Here is a 16852-nt window from a genome sequence, read left to right as displayed (position 1 = left end):
CTGAGCAAAATGTATGATGCTGAAAAAAGGGAACTTCAATTTGTGGCACTTGCAGCTGACTTTGTTTTCATTCTTTTGTCCTGTTAATTCCAGACGAGCACCGAACAGAACTACGTCCTATTATTCAGTATTAATAATGAATGCTTTTTATACAGACTGTACTTTCGATCAAAGACACTAAAGCCACAGTTTATCAAGCTCCGAATTTGTTTCGGCAAAACCTGATACACACATCTTAACACAGCTGCAGTTAAGACTGAGGAACAATGAAATTGCCATAATGACATTAAAGCTGTAAGCATCATTAAAGGGCCATTGCACCTTAAAGCATGTGGAGGGATGGAGTGGATATGAGGCATTTTACACAAGCACCTTTAAGGCCACCAGATGGAGTCAGAGCAGCCCATATGCACAAGTCATATTTGAGATTTCTGTACACAGTACACTTGCACTGAGCCTGAGAAATCTACATTAGCGTGTTACACTTGTCATGACAATAAACAACCTATAGATTATACTGAGCAGTAACCTATCTGTTTAGGTTGTGGCCTGTTTGGACAGGGGGGACAGTTTGATATACTTGTATGCTTTGTTCTGTGAATAATATAAAGGATGTCATGCCGGAATGAGTTAACATACTATGAGCTATGTGTGGGGAACCAGGCTGATCATGGGAAGTCTGTCTCTCAGAATTAGGACAAACATAAATAATACACATCACGTGCAGCCTGCCTGAATCACATGTACTCAGCTTGAAGCAGCGAGGGATTTGCAAAATGGTGATCCTCTTGTTTCAGAGTGCGGAATCTCATTTCCTGCCACATTGTGAGTCCGTTTCCCCCCCAGTAGATCTACACAGCATGTGCGCTGCAGAGCCGGCCTGCAGGGGGCGGGTGAGCACCATCCACAGCCTGTGTGCATCTGCGAAAGTGTCCCGACACACCGGAACCACTGAGTTCACAGAGACAGGAAAGGTCCTGGGACACCTGTGAGTCTGCAGATCAGTCAGCTCCTCACGCGGACCATCCTCCCTCCAGGTACCTGTCATTGTCTTTGTATGTAACAGCCTGTGATTGTTTTACAGACACCTCTCGTCAGTGTGTTGCTTTGACATTATTGCGCAGCATGTTCTGCAGGGGCTGGGACCTCCGGTGTTTCACGCGGTGGATGTAATGAGACGTGTTGTGGCCATGTGACCAGAAACTCTGCCACTCATTCAAACTGATTTACTAAGATGTTGGGATTTTGAGAACATGAAGCCATGTGCTCATTGCATGAGTTGGTCACGACATGTAAACAACAGACAGTATCACACAAACACTGTCTCTATCATATTCAACCACACTGGGTTATTTATTACTTAATACAACTACTGTAGGTCTAGGCTACAGCAGCATAATACCTTTCATTTTGTTTTAATATATATATATTAAATCTTATATCAAATATAATATCTTATATTAAATGTTGTAGGTTTAGTTCACTGCTCTTCACGGTAGAGCAGGTGCAGCAGCTGATCACTTTTCTCACATATTCTGACTACGTTGAATTAAATGGATTCTCAATCTGTTTTATTTAAAGGTACAGTGTGTAGAATTTTGTGATATCTAGTGTTGAAGTTGCATGTTGCAGCTGAACACCCCTCACCTCACCCTCCCCTTCCAAACATAAAAAAGAACCTGTGGTAGCTTCAGTTGTCATAAAACTCAAAAGTTGTTTAGTTTGTCCAGTCTGGACTAATGTCAAAAACATGGCGGCCTCCGTAGAGAGGGTCCCCTCGATGTAAATATAATGTATTTAAATATAAAGGGTCTTTTCTGGGGTAAAGAAAACTACAATTCATTCAATTTAGATGAAACGAACTAGTGAAAACATCATGAGGATTATTCTACATTAAATTTCTTCCAATAGTTTCCTTTGTCCTAAATCTTACAAACTGGACCTTTAATTCATTTTTAATATGTTACTGTAACCCTGCAAATATTTTAAATTTTATTTTAAGATAAGATAATATTGTATTAGTCCCACAATGGGAAAATCTGTAAGATACTGGAAAAATGATTTATACAGTTGGTCTCATGACCTGTGGAGAAGAAGCACACAGTTTTATTAAGGTTTTTAATAGTTCAATGTGACTTTTTTGTGTTGTTTTACTCATGCAGTTTCACACATAATTTAATGTGATGTGAAATTTTATAGAAGATCTCCAAGTACTCTAACTCTAAGGGGTTTTACCATGAGTTTAAAATGCTGTAAATTTTGAGGGTTTTACTTTTATTGACTATACTCTGAAAATGTCTAAGGATGCAGGTTAATTCTTTCTTTGGCAAAAGTGTCCATGTGAAAAATTATTTATTATTTATTTTAATTATTTGTATTGTGCAGTTATTGACAGTTCCAGGCTTTGGTACGTGTCCACGTGCAAACCTTTACTTCTCCTGATGAGCGTAAGCTGAGGCTGGTTACACGTGGATGTCATCATAAAACAGTGAAGCAAGCAGTAGTTAATATAATGACTGGGATTAGAATAACTTCACTCTGCAGTAGAACTTGTGCTAAATCAAGGAGGAAAACTGGAGCGAAACTATATTTCCATTCTTTTTGCTGCATGACTGCAGATAACTGGTTTAAGTGTTGTTAGCTGGTTTATTGTGTTGCAGTGATTCTTCCTCAGTGGAGGTTCACATGCAACAGTGTGTGTAAATAGCTCTGTCCTGAATAAAAGTTTAACTGTGAAATGGCCCACAGCTGCGTTACTCTTCTCACTTCCTGCCAGTCTCTGGCAACCTTTTTTTCTTTTCTTTCCTTCAGGTTCTGCAGGTCAGAACTCTGGTAGACATAGTAGATGAGCTTCAAAATGCTCATGACAGGCCCTTTGGATTGCTCTCAAAAGCTTGTGCAGAATAGTCCGACCGCTCTGTGCCCTGCTTTGCCTTTTTCAGTTTAATTCCTCTACTGTGCAATATAAGGTTTTTGTGTATAATAGGAAGCTCATCTCCGCCACTGAAAACACTGCTCCTGTAGCTCCTGAAAACACCTCGTCAGTAATCCGGGCGATACATCTGATTCGTGATGTAATTTGACATCACAATTTTTCAACATTTGCGCAGTGCCTCCAAGCAGCTAGTCTGGCTCACCCCCTGGCTTTGTTAGGGAGCAGACTCTGCCAGATTCCGCTCTTTACCTGGGTAAAGTGAAAGGAGAGGCCAAAATTTCCTAAATCAGGGTTTTAGCTGCATAGAGAATTGCAAGGCGGACCTGCGTCAAATTTCGTGCCTCCTCCACCTCCTGACAAAATGCTAGCACAGTGGAAACAACTTATAGTGATCACATTTGTCCCGGGCCAAATTCATCACGATAAGCGGTTGATTACTATATATCGTTGTGTAGCTTACATATGATACTCCTGGAACTTGAGGGAAAGGTAACAGCGCACACACACACACACACACACACACACACACACACACACACACACACACACACACACACACACAGCCACACACACACAGCCACACACTTTTCTGCCTCTCTCTCTCTCTCTCTCTCTCTCTCTTTCCCTTTCTCTCTCCCCCTCTCCCTCTACCTCTGACGCACAGACAGCCAAACACACTTACACACACACAAACAGTGTCATAGGACACATGTGTAAACTCAGAATGGGTAAAAACAACATCATTTGTGAACTGAGACAATATATGGAGAGCTGGAGGAGATGGTGGGGCACTTGGTTTGGCTCAGTTTGTTTGGCAGTGTGGAGCGCAAATGATAGAGACACAGAGAGGAGCAGTAACTTACTGACAGAGCCGGGGAAACTGTAAAAAAGAACTTTTTAACCATCCAAACCTTTGAAAAGACCCAAAATGAACTCTAAGCGGTTAGTTGAGCTGTGCATGGTTCCCTGGGTGTCTGTCCCTGGGACTGGTAATATATACACTGTGGGGTTATTTGTGTAACTTGGATATTTGTATTTATTCAGAACAACATGTACATCAGAATCATGCGGTCATCCAAGCTTAATGTATACTCCATGACTATATTGTGTTTGTAATAGGCTTATAGTTTTGACCTTTACAAGGCTCACAGAATAACATTTAGATAGGGCTGAGCAGATGCTAATCTGTTTTTTCAACTCAGTCTGTTTCTCCGAGCAGTTCCCTCTCTTCTATTTTCTCTCCCCTGACGAATGGTTTCATAATAACAACCCAAGGCACGATTGAGCGCAGTGAACATTAAGATCGGTGCCAAGACACAGGAAGTACATTGTCCTTTATGGTCAGGGAGTAGATTGACCGTCCCATAACGGAGGGGCAGTGACCCATTTAGTGGACCGTTAATGAGGCGTGTCCATACTAAGACGTGATTGCCCGGGAATGTTTTAGGGAACTTAAAAACATAATATTTGAAGAACTTTTATCTTGTGTTGCAAGTGAGTAAAAAGGCAGCTCACAACTTGTAGCTCCTTCATTTCTGGTCTCGATACAAAAAGTTAAGTAAAATGTTTCTTACAGTAAATTTTTATTGCTTTTTATGCAAAACGCATATAAAAAAGTGTGTGTGTGTGTGTGTGTGTGTGTGTGTGTGTGTGTGTGTGTGTGTGTTGGTGAGCCTGAAGCCATTCGACACACAGCCCAGTGAAGTTGAACCTGTCCAGAGGACAGAGATGACTTCATCATTACCTCACCCTGCTCTGCTAGAGGACTTATCAAAAACATGTGGCTCCACTCTCCCTGCACACTGCAGATTGATTGAACCTTGGATTCCAATGTTTTCCCTTTGTTAGAGGAAGACGTGTGTTTGCGCGCAACCAGGCTTCATTTTATTATGTTGGATTTTCTCGTCTCTCTCTGCGCGCTTTGGCCTCAACTGTCATTTATTTTTGCTTCAGCAAGTAACTCTGGGTTCAGTCAGACAGGACTGAGGACCTGCTGAGTTGAACAGGATTATACTCATCAGCTTGTGTGTACATGTCTGTTACACCCAATGACAGCCAATAAAAAACACAACAGACATCGAGCTAACTGGCTGCTTGCTGTAGCTTCACATTTACAGAGACGAGTGTGACATCAATCTTCTCATTTAACTCTGGACGAGAAACCAAATAAGCATGTCTCTCCAAATGTCAACTTATGCGTCTTGAGGAGATTAGAAAGAAAAAAGACTAAAGTTGGATGTTTTTTCAGGTAGTGAAACTGAAGCATATGAAATAAAATCCTGCTCCTGTTTCCTGATATGAGCTAAAAAAAGAAAACGCTTTCTGACTATAGACTTGAGGTTTGGGTATCTGATGGCAAAGTTAAAGCATTATGTTAGGAATTAAGGCATGGCCTAAAGTAGTCGAGTTTTCTGGCTGGGATCATGCTAATTGTGGTTAGTCACATGGAGTGTATATAGAGATGGACAACATGACAGCTCCCCAAAAGTAAAGGTGGCTGGCTGCAGAATAGGTCATAAACCCCATCTCCTCCATGTTAGTGGATCGTGCATTGACTAAGCAAAAAAGTCAAAGTTCAAATCAAATAAATCTTTCTAAAAGATGGTTTATGTCATTTTAGGTAGTGTTCTTTTTTTTCATTTGATTTGAGTCAGTTATTTTATGCTGTAAAAAGACTAATAGACTGACTGGTTGGTACCCGGGATATTTTGGCTTCATTTGTGGACAGTGGGAGGATGTGGAGACGTGTCGTCCATCTTTATTTTCAGTCTATGGTCACAATTGTTTTATGAGAATCAGTTAATTTTCTTTTACTCCTTCTGGCAGTGTGGGGATCTTTTAGGGATTGTACATCATTTCAGTCAATAAGCTCTCTGTTAAGTTTCTTAACTGCTTTGTAGCGGTCAGGTTACCAGTTTGTTAGTAGGAGGGGTAATGGGGCGATGTCTTTTAACAGTTTATTCAAAACAAGTAACAAACTAACTCTAACTAACTCCAGTCCTTAACTGCCAATTTGTTTTTATTCTATTATGAAACATTTCATTCTCCGACCGAGGAGCTCAAATTGAAATACACCACACAATTACATGGCAAATTAGCTACAGTAGCTCTCCTGACTTTTGACTCCCTGAATCACTGTTATGTTAAAGGGCAACACTGTTATAATGGCTTGCTACAGGACAACAGTGCAGATTAAAACCGACCAAGTTTTAACTCAGCACCAAGTTATTATTATTTTTCATGTTTCCTCCTTCTTACATTTATGTGCTTGTTTGTTTGGTTCAAGCCAGTTCGGTTTACCTCCAGATTCTGATGACGTGCGATTGAGCTGTGCAGCTGATCTCCAACTTCATTGTTTTATTTATTTATGCTCAGACTGAAGGAGTCAGATGAAACTGAAGTGTCTATTGTGCATCCACAGTCATGGTGCTGTTTGATGTGATACATGTGTGGGCTGTGTTTAGATTCCACAGTTGTTTGGTTGTCAGAGCCAGACGCCCCAGCAGGGTGGGGTTAGAATAACTTTATAATACACTTGTGGGTGGATGTATTACTGAAAGCATCCGGCCCCACATGGAGCACAGCTGACTGTCAGTGTCCATATGTGCATCCATATGCCATCACTTTGCATGTGCATGTGTATTGATATGTGCATGTGTGTCTGTTTGAGCTCATAACATGTTTGTGTTTACACAGACCTTTCTTTGTTTGTGCATGAGGGGGCAGTCCCTGGCAGAGCATCGGCCCCGTCCAGCAGTGGGTCTTCCCCGTGCAGCGAGAAGGCGTTTGCATAGATATTAAGAGTGGTGTAACCATGGCAACGGGGTCAGCCTCTGACCATGGGAGGAGGAGAGGTGCCAAGTTTTGGGCCAAACGAGCTTTTGAGGCAGACAGCGGCTCTTTTGATCCCTGTGGTCGTCACCTTATTAAAGTGTCGCCCTGAGAGTTGAACGTTTGAGATGGTGAAAGTTCAGAGCAGACATGGGAATGTCGACTCCACCAGACAATTAGACTTTAATCTTGTGACAGAATCGGTTCGAGTTTATGAACTTGATATGGAAATTCAGTCATGTGAGAAGGCAAATCGTATTTTAGCATTGGATAATTATGATCATAAATGCAGCAGATACATGAAGCTTTAAATCCCTGTTCACTCATCAAAGTTAATTGTGGATCTTATTGTTGACTGACTGATGAAATGCTGCCATTGTGAGCGGAGAATGGCACTGATTTGGAATGCTATTCTGCCTGGGCTGCTTGCCAGTCATGAGAGCGAGTGTGCAGCCACTGTTTGTGAATGAAGGAGGAGGGAAGGGGGGCTTCCCGACACTCTGCCCCGAGGGTCTGCATTAATATGGAGATTATATTAGAAATCTTCCAGGTCACCTCATCTGTTCAATTAACAGACTGTCATTTTGAATATTCACTGGCAAAGCGCATATACCACTGGGGTTTGTATTCATTAGTGTGTGAATTATTTCAATGTGTGGTTCATTTATAGCTGTGTGTGTGTATTTACACGTGCGTATGTGTGAGTGGCCATGTGAGCAGATTCTAGGGATTCCTTTATTATAAACGTTGATCCCGTGGCTGTTGGGGGATCTGTAAAAGACATGCTGCCACTATTTCTGAATGTGATGGAAAGTGTGTGTGTATGTGCTTGTGCGTGTGTGTGCGGGTGCACGCTTGTGTGTGGTCTGAAGACATGTTTTAAGGTTATGGATGAAACAGTTACCGGTTTCATTTAACATCTAGAAACTGCTAGTAAGTACATATGATTTACATATTTAAGGTTGTGTTTATATAAACCAGCAATATCGGAAGTTTTCATTTTTCGATTTAAAAAAAAGCTTGAGCAAACCAAAGCCTCCATTCTTCAGTGTTTGATAAGGTGTTATATGGTGCCATATTATTATGTTTAGTGATAATAAATATATGACTTAAATATAAAACCTAGCAAACTTGCCTCAGTTTGTGTTTCAGCACATTTTCAATGCATTTTGAAAATCTTGCGATAGGATTGAACCTGGTGATATTGTGATTCCCACTGTTTCATCTGTAGTTGGAGCAAAGTTAGTTTCGGGTACCTAAGTCTGTAGTAAATTAATGTAAGGCAATGTCCTCTGAATTTGTGTGTGTGTACGTGCATGAGTGCGCTGGTGCTCTCGTGGGCACCGCAGCTAAATACCGTCTCTACTCTCCTTACTATTGTGCCATGTTGCTCTGCTGTTTTATTACCCTGCTATAAAAGTCCTATTTAAAACATAACTCTTCTGCAACACATTAAACCTCCCAGTTGGGCTCTGAATCCTGCTGTGACATTCAGCTCTGACGCTGAGCTTTGTTCACTCTCTTGACTTTCACTGAGGACACCCTTTGTTTTGTAATTGTTTAGAAAGATATACATCACTCTGTAACCAACCTTCTGTGTAATCATCATGCTGCTTTGCATTGTGCATTTTCTAAAAGGAGACGCACACACTGGATTTTGACTTCACCAACTATGGACACAACATGATGGTGGCCGTACTGGGCTAGTGAAAAGCATTCTGGGTGATGACAATTAAATGTGGTAGAACCAACTTGTTGCACTGATTACTTTCTCAGTAGGTCAACCACCATTGGGGTTATTTTGGCATTAGCTACAGTTTTAACTTCTGTATTTGAATGTAGATGTTTTATTGTTTGTATATCTAATACCCATTGAGGTATTTGAGGAACGTGTAGTATAGAAAAAAGGGCTGAATTATAACTCATTGTTGCAATTCTACTTGCACACACATTCAATTTTACTTAAACAGTGATCAAGTTTAAATTATAGTTAAATCCAGTAAATGAAAATGTGTGTGTTTGTGTATATGTGCATATATGAACTATTGTTGGCCTCCAGGAAGCACACTTTATTGCCTCACTGACCTAACACCTACTTTTACCACATCATCTACCACTGTTTTAACAGGCACACCCATGCCTCGGTTCCTGTTTGTGCACACACACACTCCCACCCACCCTGTGGCATTGTCACATCACGCACCCACTAACAAATCCCAGTTGGCAGCCCTGAGGCTCGCTGACTGTGTCCTGGTGTTAATGTGGGTATGTGCTCTGTTGTGCTCCTCTGTTGTCTCGTCTCTAACTGGGTCAGCTTGTGTAGTAAACATCAAATCTCCTCCTCGATTCGCCTCGGATAAAACGCTGAGTCAGCACTGCTGAGTGTTGTTGGTTATTTGTTGTTCTGAGTTATGGTTTCTAATTGATTCGATGAGCTTTACTAGAATGTATGGTGTGGAAGGACATGACAAGATGTTATATAATGCCGAATGTCTTTTCATAAAACAGTGCAGCTGTTTACATGGGAGACAATTGGAATAGGTTGAACTGTGGTGTTCTTGTTCTTGTGCTTCCCAGAGATCACTTTTCCGACAGTCGTGTGTTACGTGTATATTATGTGTGGCTAAATGGTGGGGGAGAGAGAGCTAATATCAATAATATATTATGTGTGTGTGTGTGTTTTTAGCATGGTGGTTGGTCATAGTAACAGGATGTATTTAAAGCTACAGCACATGGGTAAATGGTGGGGGAGAGGGAGCTATGTGGTGACATTTGATCCACTGGGCCACCATCGAGCCAATCCACAGTTTGTGTATTTCATCGTTCTGCTGGATCTGAAATAGTCTTGTTCCTTTATGCCGTTATTGAGTTACAAATATGACCTCTCATCTATGCATCCAGAAATACCACTCAGCACATGATGTACACAAGAAGGCACCAAAGTAAACCTGTGTGAAAAGAGGAATATCTACAATGTGCAGTATTATATTGTTGATCTGTCCTCCTCAGCCATCGTGCTAGCTAACCTTACAGTCCCAACCTATTAGACATCAATTAATTTAACTAGCACAAATAGCTGGGTCTTCATCTTAATGGTGTGGATGCATGTTCCATGCATGCAGAGCTCCATCTCCATCTAAGAACAAAGTATTTGCATACTGAGCGTGTGAATGCAGGGTGTTAAGCTTCTAGAGAGTTTATTTAAAGGTTGCAGCAGTGAGGAAGTGAGGGTACTCTCATCAGGGTGTGACCTTATATTGTAATATCCATCTTATCAATACAATACACCTCATGCCGTTCTTTACTGACACTCTTATTGGTTAGTCCTCCTATGATCATTTTAAAGTAAGTTAAGTAGATATTTAAAATAGGAATTCAATAGAATAAAATTTTGTTTGTAGAGCGCAACACTATTTATCGCTGTCACTAACATGTAAAATGTTGAGAACCTAAATAATATTCTTGACACGAAGAGTCAAATTTGCACCCAAGATTGCAGTTTCAGTTACTTAAGGAGATGCATTACTTTCACAGGGCAACACAACCCTGCCTTTAAAGGAAAGCTTCATCCTAAAATATTTGGGTCCTGTGAAAAATCCATACATCTTTTACAAATCAGCTAATTTGATTCGTAGCTTTAATAACAGAGTCCTGTAGGTTTACCCATTTCTTACAAATTTCAGAGAGGGACAAAGAATTTATAACTCATGTTCCCATACTAAACTCCTGACATTAGCTGCTTCTATACTTCATTAAATGGAAATTCAATCCATTTTTCCTTTAAGCCAATAAATAGAATCTCTTGACAAATACACTCTCAACCTTATCAGCTCCCCCTCCTGATGAATGGACGCCTACACTCACTGAGTTTCCACTGAGGATGTATCTGGCTGGAGCCAGGGAGAGATACCGTGTCAGATGTGTGTGTAGTGTCGTGCCACACGTCTCGGACTCATGTCGCAGGATGGGAAGTATGGGATGGCTGTATTTCCTTTAACTCAGCAGAGGAAATCACTGGATAGGACCCCATCTTTTGTTCTGCCCCTCCAGGACGGTCACTGATTCACTCTGAGTGGGAAGTTAGACAAACACAGCATGTAGCACAAGGTCATGTGATATGGCAACTTAGCATGTTTCTGTGGCCTTTATGGGCCAGTGACACAATGTGGTGCTTCAAGAACAATTGTTTACGACTTTTACAAGTGATGTCAGTCATCTTGTTAGTCAAGGGCGTGCTATGGCGTGTCCTAAAGATGATGTCATTGGTTTGCCTTTTGGCCTCTGGGACATGACAACAAGAGGAGGACATTTCAAACTCTCTTTGGTCTTGCTTGAAAGTTAGATTGTGAACGTCTTCAATCAGCTTGCCCACCCCTATTTGTGTTATCACTTTATAACCTATCACTTCACATGCTGAGTTTTTTTGATCCATCTCTGAACATATTATTACTATTTTCATTGGCGGAGCAAAAGTGTAGCTCTCAATTAATAGACTTACATTGAAGTGATAAATATGGGGACTGAATGATTTCACAACTAGCCAACAAAGGGAAATCACAACTACGTGTGAACTTCACAGACCTGTGTGTGGGGGGGTAATCATTAAAGGGATAGTTAGTGTAAGAAAATACACTTATCCTATGCTGGTGTTGAGTGTCTTCTGGTTTCTGGTTCGCTTATTTAAAAATTCTCTGGCGTCTCTGTTTACTTCAGAACAATGACGATCGTCTTCCAAGTGGATCGTGTTGGACTTGGAGCAGATAGATGTTTAAGAGCAATTACTTTTTCTGAAAGAACTGCAACGAGGAAATGAAAGATGTCGTCCGTGTTTGTTCCTTCAACTCAATTCAAAAATGTCAGAAATGCGATGCTATCAAGTGGACCAACCACCTGGAGAGGTACACATCAGGGTACGGTGTAGGGCTCTGCGCAGGGTAAAAGTCTACACGTGGGCTATGGCGTAGCTTCAACGCAGAAGCATGAATTGGGCTTTACTCATGAAAAGACTGATACAACGATCATGTCTTCTGTTAAAAAAAAAAAAGCTCACCTGAGACCTGAAATGGATTTTAATCATCTAACTTTCTACAACAATCCATATAAGCTAAGACTATCCCATAAATCAAGTAAGGCCATATTTTTTGACAAGGTTAATGCTATGTTATTGCTTGGCGAAAGGTTAGGTTCAGTGCTGCAGTTACAGTAGTGGTTGTGATTGTTAGGTTTCAATGTGGTTCATGATGGTTAAACTTTTATGGATGATGTCGGGGTTAGGGAGAAAGAGTCCAACCCAATGCTTTTGAAGACATGACAAAATAAGCGTATGTGTGTGCAGATATGTCTGGTTATTCTAGCCACAGATTTACATGAGTGACTTATAATTTCCTAAAAAGAGTCATGAGAATTGTTAACTGTGATTTTTCAGCAAGCAGTTCTCTTCATTCATATTTCATGATTCCAGAGATTGGCAAAGTTTCTCTCTGAGAATCTGGTTTAAGTTCAGAGGCACCAAATGCTGCTCAGACCTGACAGTTTGTGGGTTGGAAAACAATGGTCCACATTTAAAGAAACATTAGTCTCACATTAGCCATTCAAACAGTTCAAGTATTATCTTACTTTCTCTTTTTCTCTGACATATCTTTATTCAGGGAATTTTAATGAGAAAGATTAAAGTGTAAAAGTGTTAAAATGTTGGAATAGTTGAGTTTGTAGTAAATATTTCATTTTTCTTTCCAACCATTTTGGCAGCTTGGTTGGATGTTACATGGTTGAACTACAGTATTTGACTTATATCACATGGTGTCCTCATCACATGGTGTCCTGGTGTAACAGCTCCAGAGACAGTGCTGTAAGGCTCAACCTGACCGATAACCTCCCCAAAGAGGAGTGTGCCTGCTGGGATTAGTATCACATTTTAAAAGTTGTTATTGATAAAAACAAATGAAAACAAAATTGAGTGTTTAAAGGTTCAGTGTGTAGAATTCAGTGACATCAGCTGGGACTGGCTCCAGCCCCTGTGAGCCTCAGAGATTAGGCAGTGCAGCTAATGATTGCCTAGATGGATGTTATCCAGACCCACCTACACTGATGAAAAATGTTTAGTCCAACACATTAGCACTGACAGAAGTCCAACTTGTGACACTCTGGTCCCAGTATCATCTTTCTCCCCACAAACCCCAATGCTTTTCTGCGTATGCTGCCAGGATATGTCCCTTCCACCAAAATCTAGTGAAGAAATGCATGATCACTTTAAAAGGAATTAATTTAGGAGGACACTATTGGTGTTGATGAGGATCTGTATCATTAAAGAATTCTGTATTTGCAGTATTTGCTTTTGATTTGTGTTTGCAAACACATCACCACAAGTTTCCATACACAGCACAGACGCTCCAAAGCTGTTTATCAGGACACCCAATGGTTTCACTGTGGAAAAATATATGAATAAAAGTTGTAGTGCTGTAAATGGCTTTGTGTTGGTTTTTATGGGTGGGATTCCCCTTGTTAAATGATATTGTTTGTAGTATGTAAGTGTACACTGCTAATTTTGTTTTTGTGTAAGGGATTAGGACTATCACTTTTCCCAAAAATTCCAGTTTGAAAACTTGAAGGACAAATTTGACACGACACGCAATTAATTCTAATAAACTCAGATGCCACAAGTCAACTCAGGATGAGATAATTATGATTGAATACTAAACCAATGAAGCATATTATCTCCTCAAATTGAAACTGATTTAATTAGAGAATATTTTGCATCAAGTCTTCTCCAGATCAGTTTTCTGTCAACATAATTTAATTACATCAAACTGTATCAAATGCAGAATATTCTGTTCTGTCACTTCTGTGAGTCGGATGCTGCTGGGTCCATGTGTGATTACTTGGATAAATGGGTTAATTTTCACACCCGACCAACATTTTACAAAATGTCATCTGTGGATGTTTCCAGCTAAATGAGCACAGTCCTGGCAGACTGTGTTGTCTGCCATCTGCTCTGGATGATGTAAAACAGATTCTAACACATGCCAGCGTTTTCTTTAGGCTTGACTAATTTATTTTGGTTCTCTGCTTACAATTTGACCTCTCATGTTAACTTGGCCTCCTATCTCTGCCTTCCCCCATGTCTCGGCCATCTCAAATCACTGACTTCTCCTAACTCAGTTCCAAAGGCACAAATCAGCTCAGCAGCACTGAAAGGATCAGCTGTCATCCCCTTTATAACCCTGAGTTAAGTGAATCTCCAAACACCCCACCATCCGAGAATGACAGACTGGACACTGAAGCTCTCACGTTGTCTCACTTAACCTGTTTGACAGAATCACACTAATGAAATGTCGGGATTGTTATGTAACTGTGGCAAAATAAGCAAAGTCAACTCTTGTTTTGTTCCTGGGCTTTTGTTTTGTAAGTTTATACATCAGGCCAAAAGTCAAAGACCTTTAGGTGATGCCTGTTCATTGAAAGTCACCCCCCCGGTAAGGCTAGTGGATAATTCAGGAAACCCAATGGTTGAAATGTTTTGGTATTTTACATAATGAGGCTAAAGGGGGACGTGTTGTGTGTGTGGAGAAGTCACATCCACTAAGTCAATTAACTGAGGCCACCACAGCGGTCAGCAGAAAAAGGTTGTTATGTAACTGTACTGGTTTTCCTTGTCTCTCTGCATCTTTACCAAAGTAAGAGTGATCCCTGCGTCAAGTCCAGTGTCCAACTCCAATGACTTGAGGTGCAATTCACTTTGGTTGTTCCCATTGCTATTGTTAGAGGTGTTGCTGACAGTGAGCCCAGTCTTTAGACTAATGTTCAGGGTAGAGTTAGTAAAACTGCCCTTGTTGTGGTTCTTAGTTTGATTCACTGACTAGAGACTAAAGCAATGATGTTACTTTATAATACTGGTTGACCCTAAGATATGTGGCTGGTTGGGACATTTCAAACAGCCCTGAATTCATAAGATGAATTTAAATACACAAAAGGTTTACACTCAACACAGACCTTTGTCCAAGCAAAAACATGCTGTGATCCATGGTACGAGAAGACTTGTAGGACATGGAGAGGTGCGGACTGAACCATCGGACCATTTGATAATTGGACAGTCAGTCCTCCTGATTCTCAGCCACAAGCTACAAGTTGTCATTTAAAACACATCTGAAATCTAGGCTCCATTTACTGATCAAGGCACCGTTTTGGTACTGTAATGGTTACAGGACATCAGGAACCCTTTGTCGAATGGAGCTTATTTTCTATCGTTATTCAAAAGTGTAGTCTTCCATTTAGAGGGCTTCATTCCACATTCAGACTGCAGCAGCATGCACACAAGACACAAGACCACTAAAGGTGGTTTAACCAGTAACCACCTGAAAGGGACGCTGTAAGAAGTAAAATACAATACATGGTGTTGTATTTTTTGTGAAATTCTGACAAGGTCATCATGCCACTGAAGAGAGCAAAGGCAGAAATCAGAGAGAAGAGGTTTCGCGATCACACAGACTGAACCTAAGGCACAGGACATTTGTGCGGCGACAGTATCTGAGTGCAAACAGTCTTGAGCAAATGAGCAGGGGCTATTTGATAGAGAGGGCCAGGATTTGACGAAAGGCTTTTACAAAATCTGTATGAAAATGACGGACGGTGCTCTTGGTAGGAAATGAGCAACACTCCTGGATTTCAACCTAAAGCGGAGATTTGAGCAGAATGTTGTCACGAAAGTTAATCGCTGGATTTCTCTGTCAGGCATTCACAGATGAGCTGAGTGATTTGCTGGCTTCTTACTGTTTTTATATGGCTGGACAGGTCTGAGCTTTGAAAGAATGCAGACTTTCTGTCCACAAGCTTCTCACAATGCTCATTGTCATCGCACACCAGAGAAGGGAAATTCATTTCTCTATCTCCACTAAGAAAACATTCCTGCCAGATTCAACAGGTGGTTTTAATTTCCTTTTTATTCAGTCAACCTGGACAGAAATGTATTTCCACAGCTGTACCATCTGGGGTTTTTCACATTTCAGGTGTTCTACAACCTCTCGCACAACTCCCAGAAGGCAGAACGCTTCCAGTTGTACCCACCGTTATGTAACTTTAACTGAACAGACACTTATCACCTTTTCACTGTTCTACTAATTACAAACCAATGAGTCTGGTGGTTTCAGAATAGGTTGACATCTCTTACAAACCAGTTCTGACTAGGCATAACCAAATCCTAACGTTCATGGTTGCAGAGGTTGTTCTCGCAACATATTGTTTTAGAGGTAAATATGGAATATTTTGACATGCTATTCTGGGCCAATCTCAAAATTGCCGGTAGCCAATTATCATTACAATGGAATGCAGGCGTAGCGCCCTCAGCAATAACACATCTCACATGCTATCAATAGCCCTCATGTTCTCCTACAGTGAGCTGTGCTCCCTGGTGTTGACACAGTTGGTGTTTGTGCAGATGACCTAGATGGCTGTCAGGGGCCGATCACCTGCTGCTCTGTGTGGCCACCAGTACAGTACAGAGGCACAGCTCAATCTCAGTAGTTAAAACTTCAGACCGCTGTGACCAAGAACACATATGTAGAAGCCTCAAGAGAATTCACCAGTGGAAATACACTTGGCATACTAGGTAGTAATTGAATCACATCCAGAGATGGCAGAGGCTCCTGTATTATGGGGACCGCAGGGACATCATAATGGAAATATATGCACCACTTGTAAGGAAGCTGGTCCAAGGTCTGCTGTGTCTCAAAACAGGGCAGCTGGTTTGTAATTAAGGCTGCGTGCATTAAAAAAATTCCCAAGGCATATATCCATGTCAGGCACCTCCAGAGAAAAAAACCTGTCCTAACCCTAATCCTATAAATGAAACAGACCCCACAGGTCATCTAATGATGACCCACAGTAATGGTTACATTTTATTGTGAAGCAAACCCAGGCGACCGTAGTAATTATGATGGGAGTAAAGGCCGAATTCAGGTGGTGTAGTATACTATGTGACCTATTCTCCATTTGCAGAAGGATGGGGTGAATGGATCGCTGTTCATTTCCCATTTTGTTTCCTTTGTCCATGACCATTCCACAACCCTAAGTTCCTCTAACCTTAAGGAAGTA

At 41.0% G+C, this 16852-nt stretch overlaps 1 protein-coding gene across 5 annotated transcripts in view; it reads left to right on the top strand.

Moving 5' to 3' along the window:
* The first annotated feature begins 931 nt into the window (after positions 1-931).
* add3a (adducin 3 (gamma) a) overlaps positions 932-16852 on the top strand; it is a 99360-nt gene continuing 83439 nt past the window's right edge. For 2 of the 5 annotated variants that reach the window (XM_069529894.1, XM_069529890.1), the window contains exon 1: positions 973-1037. The gene's annotated coding sequence lies outside the window, so the exon portion shown is untranslated. Of the gene's footprint in view, positions 1038-16852 lie in introns of all 5 variants that reach the window. The other 3 variants (XM_020084137.2, XM_020084132.2, XM_020084136.2) reach the window with 3 other exon arrangements.

The sequence above is a fragment of the Paralichthys olivaceus genome, chromosome 8, assembly GCF_024713975.1.
Source record: "Paralichthys olivaceus isolate ysfri-2021 chromosome 8, ASM2471397v2, whole genome shotgun sequence".
Taxonomy (NCBI): domain Eukaryota; kingdom Metazoa; phylum Chordata; class Actinopteri; order Pleuronectiformes; family Paralichthyidae; genus Paralichthys; species Paralichthys olivaceus.
Note: the sequence above shows the minus strand (reverse complement) of the source record. Positions and strands in the feature narration are given on the sequence as shown.